This window comes from Alligator sinensis, unplaced genomic scaffold (genome assembly GCF_000455745.1).
Source record: "Alligator sinensis unplaced genomic scaffold, ASM45574v1 scaffold112_1, whole genome shotgun sequence".
In the NCBI taxonomy this organism is placed as follows: Eukaryota; Metazoa; Chordata; order Crocodylia; family Alligatoridae; genus Alligator; species Alligator sinensis.
This window is the reverse complement of record NW_005841892.1, coordinates 4,299,483-4,309,243: the sequence shown is the minus strand read 5'-3', so window position 1 is coordinate 4,309,243 and position 9,761 is coordinate 4,299,483.

Here is a 9,761-nt window from a genome sequence, read left to right as displayed (position 1 = left end):
CATGAATTGACTCCCATGGTCACAGCTGGGTGAGGTGAGGGCAGACTATTGGGCCAAAATCCTTGCCTAGTTCAGATAAGCTCCATCAGACTACTGCCAATCTGCACTGACAAGGTGATTAAAATACAGAATAGAATCATCTTAAAAAAGATATCAAACATAATCTCTTCCAATCCATTGCTGAGATGCAAGAGCTGACAAAGAATATCTTGCATTCAAAAGCTTGTTAAACTTTATCCCAACTACTTAGTTGGTCCAGTAAAAGATGTCCTTGCCTCTTGCATATTTTCTGGACCATCACAGCTACAACATCACTCTTATACTACCGAGATGTAAATTTCTCTGATGGATGACTGAAATCCAGAGGATCTGCAAACTTCCTTATACTGTTTATTCAATTGTCTTACTCTTCTGATAGAGGGGAAGTCTTTTTTTCCTGAGATTTAATCTAAATCTGCTTTGCTGCAGTCTAAATCCAATGCCTCCTGCCCTGCCCTCTTTGACAATTCAGAACAGTTGTTCTCCCTCTTCTTTATGGCAGCCTTTCAAATATTTGAAAACTGCTATCATGTTCTCCCTTAATCTCCTTTTCTCCAGACTAAACATACCTAGTTCTCTCAACCTTTCCTCTTATAGCTTGCATTCCAACTCTTTTATCATTTTTGTCGCTTGCCTTTGGATTCTCTCCAGTTTCTCTACATCGTTATTAAAATGCAGAACCCAGAACTGGACACATTACTCTAACTGAGGCCTAACCGGTACTCAGTAGAGTGGTATTATCATCTCCTGCGTCTTGCACACAATATTTCTATTAATGCAGCCCAAAAATGCATTTGCTTTTTTGAGACAGTATCACATTGCTTGTATTGAGTTTATGATCCACAATAAGCCCCAGATCCTTCCCAGCACTGATACTGCCAGGTCAGTTATTCTGTATTTGTGCATATGCTTTCCCCCCCTAGATGTAGCATCTTTCATTTGCCTTCAGTTAATTTAATTTTATTGTCTATAATCTAGTTCTCTAATTTATCAAGAACCTTTTGAATGCTAATCCTAGTTTCCCAGGACTGTATCACCTGCAGAACTTGGCCAAGAAGCTCTCTATGCTTTCATTCAAGTCATTACTAAAGGTGTTGACCAGAACCAGAACAAACCCATTGAGAAGCCGTTTTGACACTGATCCATTTTAGTTACTCTTTCTTGTGGCTTTTTAAATAATTGTGTGCCCAAGTAATAATATGTCTATTTGACTGCATTTCTACAGCTTGCTTATTATTTGTTTATAAGATTCATATATACTTTTAAGACAATGACATGGGAAATGGTGTCCAGTCTTATGAAAGGCCAGGTATATTATGTCCACTAAACTCCTCATGCCCACCAACCCAGTTACCCTGTCAAAGAAGAAAATCAAGTTGATTTGCCATTATTTTTCTTAAGAAATCCAGTCCGAGTGCTATTTATCTAGCTGTTTACAACTTACCTATCTATTTACAGTTTATCTATTTTTTAATTTGCTCCAGTAACATCCAAGGTATTGAAGTCAGTCTAACCAACCTATAAGTCATCAAGTCCTCCTTTTTTTCTTTTAAATATCGGCATTGCATTAGCCCTTCTCTTGTCTGCTGAGAACTTCACCTGTCACCCATGACTTTGTATCTATTACAGCAGGTGGCTCTGAGATTTCTTTAGCTAGCTTCCTCAGCACCCTGGGACCAGGCCTTTCTGACTTAAATTATTCAAATCTGTCAAATACTTTCTAATGCTTTCTTTAAATATCATAATCTATAATCCTTCCTGCTTTGCTTATAATAATTTGGTTAGTTTTCTGGCTGCAGTTAATTTTTAGGTATAGTAAAACTGAGACAAAATAGCTGTTGATCTGCTTAGTCTTTTTTGCACTTTTTATTAACAATAATTCACAACTGGACTGTGGACTTACAGTTTGTCTTATTTGTAAAGCTTCTTTGTTTTGTCTTTAACATCCCTTTCCATTTATGTCTCATCTATCACATTTGCTTTGCGTCTGATTTTGTTCCTACATGCTCATGCTATTCCTTGATCTACTTTTTCAGTGACTCAGCCGTACCTGTACATTTTTCTTTCAATCTTGAAGTAGCTACAAATCTCCTTGTAATAGAAATATTTGTTCTCTTCTTTCTTCTGCACTTACAGGATATCCAGAAACTCCAATTCCTGGTGGACCTCTGTCTCCAGGCTGGCCAGGGAGACAAGGAGCTCTCCTATTTCCCTGAAACACAAAGAGATGAGAGAGTTAAAGAATGGCAGGGTTCTGCACATGCTTTTAACGAAAGGTGATCAATGCTTAACTCTAGGGTGAAGTTACACGTTACACTTAGACCATACTAAGGGCACTTAAAATTTGAGTGCTTGCACATTAAAGATCATTAACTCATGCCAAGTACCCTCTGAGCATCACTTCAGGCAAGAGTTAACTTTAAGCTGTGCTACCTAACTTGTGTTGGGGTAACTTTAGTCTCCTCCACAGAGATAAAATTATCTGGGATAATTGCTGGGAAGGATCTGGGGATTATGGTGGATCATAAACTCAATACAAGCAAAATTATCAACTTGCATTCCTCCAGCATCCCCCCACCACTCTCTGCCCCACTCCCTCCATGCCCCCAAGCAGAAATACAGCCCAAGTGTTCTGGCTTCAGCCATACCCTTGCTCACCAGCCCTCTAGTAGCAAGTCAGAGCTGTGCAGGCAAGAAATGGTATTAACCCTTAATGTGTTACTGTTCACAGCATGTCCCAACATTGACACTGCTTAAAATTTAGTATGGTCTAAGTGTAACATAATTTAATATTAATTTCATATTAATTTCATAACATAATTTCATATTAATGTTTTTACTCATGGATCTTACCTAGTATTTCTTGAGTCAGTTGAAATCTGCCCTTTTGAAGTGCAATGACTTTATTTTCCTATCTTATGCCTTTCCTTATTTAGAATCACTACTATATTATGATCAGTTCTGCATATTCTTCCAATTGCCTTCAGGATTGCTACCAGCTCATTGCTATCTCATTGCTCAGAAAAAAGATACAAGCTAGGTAGAGGTAACAAGTCCAGACAAGTCTTCTCCTCATGATAATTCATTTTTGATGGTGTCATTTGGACCCCTGAGAAAGTGGAAAAGCTGATCATTCTGATTCCACCTGGTTTCAGAAAGCAAGCAGCAGAACTGAGGATTGTAGCTTAAACTGTTTGGAAACTTTGTTCCAAACCTTATTGTCGATTCTTTGCTGAACAGGCTAAATTATCTTCATCAAAATGATTGATGTGGCTAAAACAAAGCTATCTAGATTGGCTAATAAGGGGCCTGCCAGCTGAAGCAGTGCTGCTTGTTTTCTTTCTTGCCTCAGGAATCGTTCACTGTCTTCTGCAGCATTAACAGGAAGGCTGCAGGGGTACAGTCCAGCCTAATGCAGACTACTGTTTAGGGCATTCTCCTGGAAATGTGGAGAGGTGGGTTTGAATCTCCTTGGGCTGAAGAGGGCCTAGACACCAGGTATAGGCAAGTACTCTTACCACTAGGGCACCATCACCACCATATGCCTATCCTCAGAAGTGGAAAAAGATCTTCTGAATGAAAAGTGAATAGAGGTACCTAATGGACAGCTTGAATTGGGCCACCTGAGCTTCTGAATCATGCAGGAGGTCAGACTTTTCTTGTTGGCTACATGTATGTACTGTTGAACTTTCTGAATTTCCCTCTTTCTACTCCCTATGTAGAATACCCTTGGAGGTACTTAAGTCTCTCCAGTGAATGTACAGAGATCTTAGGTACTAAATCCAGTCAAAATGAAGGGTCCTTCTTCCATGGTATCCACATTTTAAGAGTTCCAGCCTAACTGATTTGAATGTTGGTCAACGTCCCATTGAATTTCAGTGCAACTTCCCTGGGGAATGCTGGAAATCAAAGATGGGAGGTGGACTAACAAGAGCTACTGATTTTCAATTTGAGTGAGGCCTTGACGTTCTTTTCTGTCTTTGAAAATCTCTTCCCTTTTGGAAAAATGTTACCTGGGCACTTGTGTAAGTATCTGACATGATTCAGAATGGGTGTCTTGGGCAAAACCATATCTCTAAAATCACCATCCTCATCACTATGCATTCAAGTCTCCTATGGAGTACCCTGGATACTCCTATAGGCCAGGCTGAGGAAATAAAATAAAATAAATATTTCTATTCCAAGTCTATGCATTGTCAAATGTTAAATTTGAGAATAGCCTTTCCATGAGGCAGATATCCTCAAGGGTCCTTGCTTTTGTTATCCTGATTGTGGCATTTACATTTTTGACATCTACAAAACAGTAGCAGAACTTCAGTGAACACCTATTCAGCTACAAAATGTCACAAAGGCATGCTTTGAAAAGCTCCCATAAAGGGATAGGGATGATGGTGATTTATTTATACTCTTGTGACACTACTTGCCTTCCTCTGTAGTGGGAATACTCCTATTCCTTCTCAAGTATATTTTTAACAATCACTTCATGTCCTTGCAGCAGCAGGATGTTGAAAGTGCTCTATTCCCCCTGCTTCAGCTGTGGAAGGTTAGGGTTTTCTTGATGTTTTGGGGCAATGTACTTCGTAGATGTGTGACAGGGTTGTTTGTATAGTTTTAAGAACTAGTTAGAATTGTATAGTATAGTTCGGATAGTGATGATCCTGCCTTGAGCTGAGGATTGGATTAGATGACCACCTGAAGTCAGTCCTATGTTTCTATGCTTCTACTAGACGCCATTTCTAAGCCAGTGTCCCATGTTTCAAAACACTGTGCAAACATATAACAAAAATAAAATCCCTGTTTTTAGAATGTTGGGATGCTATCACCACTTGGAAGCTAATATTTTTTGTTAATAGTTAAAGATAAAATTAATTCAGGTATAGCTCCAGATGCAGATTCCTCTTGCCAGTTTTAATGGTTTTATGTTCATATTTTCTAGTTTTAAAGTATTCATTTTGCTTTCCTTATTTCTTTGCATGGAATACTACACAAATAAAAGCAGAACCTGACTAAATAAAGTCCTAGCGGTCAGTAATGTCAACATACCTGTTTGTTCTTAAAGTTAAGCGCTAACATGCTGACAAGATCAGTCTATCTGACTTTACTAGAAGTGCAGTCAAGTATGCAAAGACAAAATATGAACAAGTAGAGAGAAATGTTACCATTTAAACTTTCAAGTACATTAATATTAAATAATGATCTGAGGCCAAAGTGTACCTAATGTTGTTACAATAAGCACATCTATGTAGCCTGTCAACCACTAAAGAACAGTAAGGGTCCTTTTCAAAAGTGCCTTTTGTTAATGATTATATCTTGCACAAAGGCAAATTTCAGTGTTTCATGAGGAATTTTGATCAAATATTTCCTTTTGTGAATTGAAAAATCATGGTGCATCCACTGGGATCTCTTTACTCAGTGCATGACTCTTATTAAAGTCAGGAAAGCTTTCCAAAGAGTAATTGAGGTTAAAATAATAGTCTAACCAGCTCAACTCTCCATTATTGTATGGACAGATGAAGCTGGGCTACTTAATAAAATAGCAGAACAAACTAGAACACTGGTGGTAATGATGCACTATATTTTGACAGGCGCAAGTTAGAATGGTAGCACGTCCCATGTTTTGCCTGTTTCACCTTTTCTAGGGAACAAGTGCACAGTAGTCAGCTGATGTTCCTCTTACATTCACACGTGTGCAAGCTATGTGCATACCAAACAAGTGAATTCACATACTGTTCTTGTTGAGCTGACATGCAGAACTACTTGACTTGTCACTGTGTCTGGAACACTGCTAAATGACACTGTCTGTTCCTCCCATGTAAATACATACATAAGCCATATGTGGGTTATAAACTTTGAGACAAAAAGCTGATATCAGAAAAAGGAGGTGTTAGCGGCTGATCAACCTTAGAAGTTTGGGGTGGGGATTCCAAACCAATGAATTCTTCTGACCTTCTCCTTTTACACCATGCAGGTGTGTCCAAGGATTTGTGTGAAGGTTACTAAGATGATTTGGAGCACTCCCAAGCATTACTTAGAAAAACATAGAGGAACAGGGATCACCACTGGATGCAGAAGTAGATCCCACCAGCATGCTCTGAGGACTTCGCATCTTATCAACCTTTAAAAAAATGTTGCATATGACACGTGCCCAAGCTGGGACTTTTTGTAACAGTGGTGCTAACAGCCATCATAAGCTTCTGTGTGAAATCTGATCAATTTTCTTATTTGCACAATTCATTACAAATGTGATACAGTGCCCTGTACTCATGAAGTAACAGTGTCTGATTTTTAAAGATGGGAGAACTGAGACAGAGAACTAGAAGCAGTCCTTTTACTATTAAAACTGAGTTATTGATCTGAATCAGAGGAAAGTTCAGTTGTAGACCACAGACTCACAAGGCATCCTGCTCAGCCAAGAGGCCCAGAATCTACTAAATACTGGATGACCAGAGAACAGATGTGGCCAATTCAGTCATGAGGGGCTGATTCAGTTTATTCCCTAGCAATTTTTCCTGCTTTCTACTGGAATTTGGGAGAGGGTTGCAATGGAATCAGCAGCAAACCTTGTCCCAGCTAGCACTAGAGCTGTAAATAGTAAAGGGAGGTTGCAACCTGTTCTCTTGTGTAAGTGGGAGTGGTTTGATTAGCTTGGCAGGAAGAGCCCTGGCTAGAATGCAAGATTTCCTTTTGGCCCTACGTTTATGCCTCAGATCCATTTCCTTTCCATGTCTCTAGAAGTTACATCAGATCACTGCAGGCTGTCCCTGTACCATCAGTGAGAGCTCTAGGTAACTCCTCTCACAGTTGCAAGTTGGTCTAGGGTCTCTGAAATACTGAAATACTGAAGGATCTGTGATATGGGTAACACAGATCCCAAAAGGGCTCCCTGGGCAGCTGTGAAAGGGTTGTGAAGAACTGTTGAACCTCAGGAAAAATCTGTTTTTAACCCTAGCTGCCTTTTAACACTTCTTTGTGAAGGTTTTTAGAAGGTTGCTCAACACATTAGTATGTAAGGAAAAGAAAAAGGAAGCTTAAATTACAGCTGAGAATCAAAATGTATATACAATACAAGGATGCTGATGTTTTTGAGAGCACAACTACTGAACAGTTAAGCTGCAGAGAAAGAGTTGGAAGGAGAGGGGCTAGCAAAGTATATATTTTGAGAGTAACAGATGAAAACAGCCCCTGTGTTCCTTCATATCAACAGGCACAAGCCTCACACATCTGAAGACAAGTTGTAGGTTACGACTAGGACCAGCAGTGACATGGAGGAGATGAGCGGAAAGGAGCAGAACTAGAGAGGAGATGGTATCAGAGGTAGGACTGAAGTCCAGCATTATGAATAAGACAAGTCCTTGAGGCAGGTAATTGGGATGATATTTGTTACATTTCTTGTTTCTTATCTCCCTTCTGTTGTGTTTCTCAGCAGCAGAGGTTATCAGATTTCAGCCTTGAGAGCACTGTTGGAGCAGTTACTGTTGTTGCTTAAGTTGCATTATGTGATTTTAAATATGAGATTGTTTACATGCTGATAGGTCTTAAGAAAATATTTCTGGTACTATATGGTCTACACTATGACAAAGTTAACGGATCCCGCTACATAGCCCATCAGTTATATTCCTAGCTAGCTAGCCCTGCAGCAAATGTGTGGAGGTTTTTCTTAATTGACACTTTCTCAGTTCAAAAAGTTTGCAATTACCAGAGACGCAAAGGCTTAGCATGTGGAGGACCTGTCAGTCCAGTCTAGCAGGAGTAAATATATATATTAAATTATTTATGAGTGAACTCTGCTTCCTTCTAAAAAAGGGGGTGTGAGAATTGTTCCCAGAGGGAGTTTGTTTTCTAATTCCACTGCTTCAGTTAACTTTAGTGTATTGTCTCATATAAAACAGTAATTTACTGTATTGCTTGCCTTCATTGTTTGTAAGAGGTTGTAACCATGGCTTTTTGTTTTGCTATAAGCAGGTTGGGAGACTAAATATGCACTCTGCCTTGTTAACGTGAATGGGCTGGTGAGGAAATGCACACTTTGTTGTTCAAAACAGATTGGTTTTATATTCATTATAGTAAAACAATTGAGCATGTGGTGAGAATGACCTGACTGAAAAAGTGAAATAAAAGCAGGGGAACTAAATATGCAATGAATGATATAAACATTGGTTTCAAGTTTTACCTTTCATGTTCCAGTGCTCAATATTCATTCATCAAAAATGCTGTCAATTTTGGATGCCGTGATAGCATTTCCTAGCTTTTGCAAGAGTATATATCAACATCGGCTGTCTTCTCAGTACACTTATTTGTTTTGGGGAAGATAACCATGATTCCCTTCTGGCCCTGATTTCCGCACTACCAGTCATCCTGACAAGAGATTCCCCTTCCTTCAAGATTCTGAACAATCTTCATTTCTATTGATTTTAGTGACCATTAAAGCCAATAAGCAATATATTGATTGGGGTCTTTAGTGTTAAACTGGAGTTAAAGCCATTCTGTGGGGAAACACAAGGGAATGGAAATATGCGATCAAGAGACAAAAGCCACAAAACCAGAAGACCTTTCTACTCAGTAGAGGTCCAAGATTGAACTGTTAACAATTGCAATGGAAATGGGAGAGGACAAGAGAGAAGAGAGGAGAGAGAGCTATGCGCAGTGATGTTCTGGGAGGATTTGTACTACGCACAACTAAGGTTTTGTGCTGTGGCACATTTCTGTAAGGAAAAGGGCCTTGACAGCATGCACAATGTGGGCGGATAAAAGCTGGTGGGTGTGTCCAGTACATCTCTGTGGAGCTGCCTTTTGGATTTTCATATTACTTATGTCTCATTTTGTGTGAGGCAGATGTATTGCCAGTGCTAGCAATTTGCACAGGCGCATGGCAAAGAGCCAGTATCAACGCAAGACAGATAATTGGTTTGCAAAGCATTCCAACATCACATACAAGGGGAGTAAACTTTTCTTTCAATCAAATGGCCCCTCCCTTGCCAGCTCTGACACACAGCCTTGTAGGCAGCTATGTGTCTGCACTCTATAGAAAAAGAGAATGTAGAATCTGGTTCCATTTTACTTCCTTGTGTAGATTTATCACTGTGTGTGCCTATCCCATGCAAATATATGGGATTAGGAGTTACATTGTTATTAGCTGAACCTTAGGGTTATGTCCAAGTAAGCATGGCCATGCAGTATGTGGCGCTGCAGACACGTTTGCAGCACCACATACCACATGTTCAGTTGTTCTCTGCACTGCAAGGGAGCAGCACAGAGGGTTTTTTTTTTACCCCTGGCTATCCCGCAGAAGTCAAAACCCACAGGAAAAAAAGGTGGAGCAGTGCATGCATAGGTAGCATGCGCCACTCAAAACTGGAGCCGGACCAGCCAGAGCCATCTCCATGTGGCAAAATCACTGCTTCTGCAGCCCTGGGCGGCCCCCAGGATCCCAGGGAAGGCTGCTGGGGCCAGACCACCTGCTAGCCTCAGCCTCCCCTACCCCACCTGGGGTAATTTTCCATGCGCCAGAGTGCACGTGGCATAGGTGTTTCCCAGGGATAACTAGTGATAGCACAAGTTGCACTGCCACTAGTTGTCCCTGGGGAACCAAACATCCATACCATGTGTGGACGTGGCCTAGGAGTTCATTTTATAAATGGCTGAGTGATTTCAACTCCTATTAACCTGAATAGGAATGAAAACCTGCTGGAACAAGGCCCCCTCACCAACCCCTTCTCCCCAAA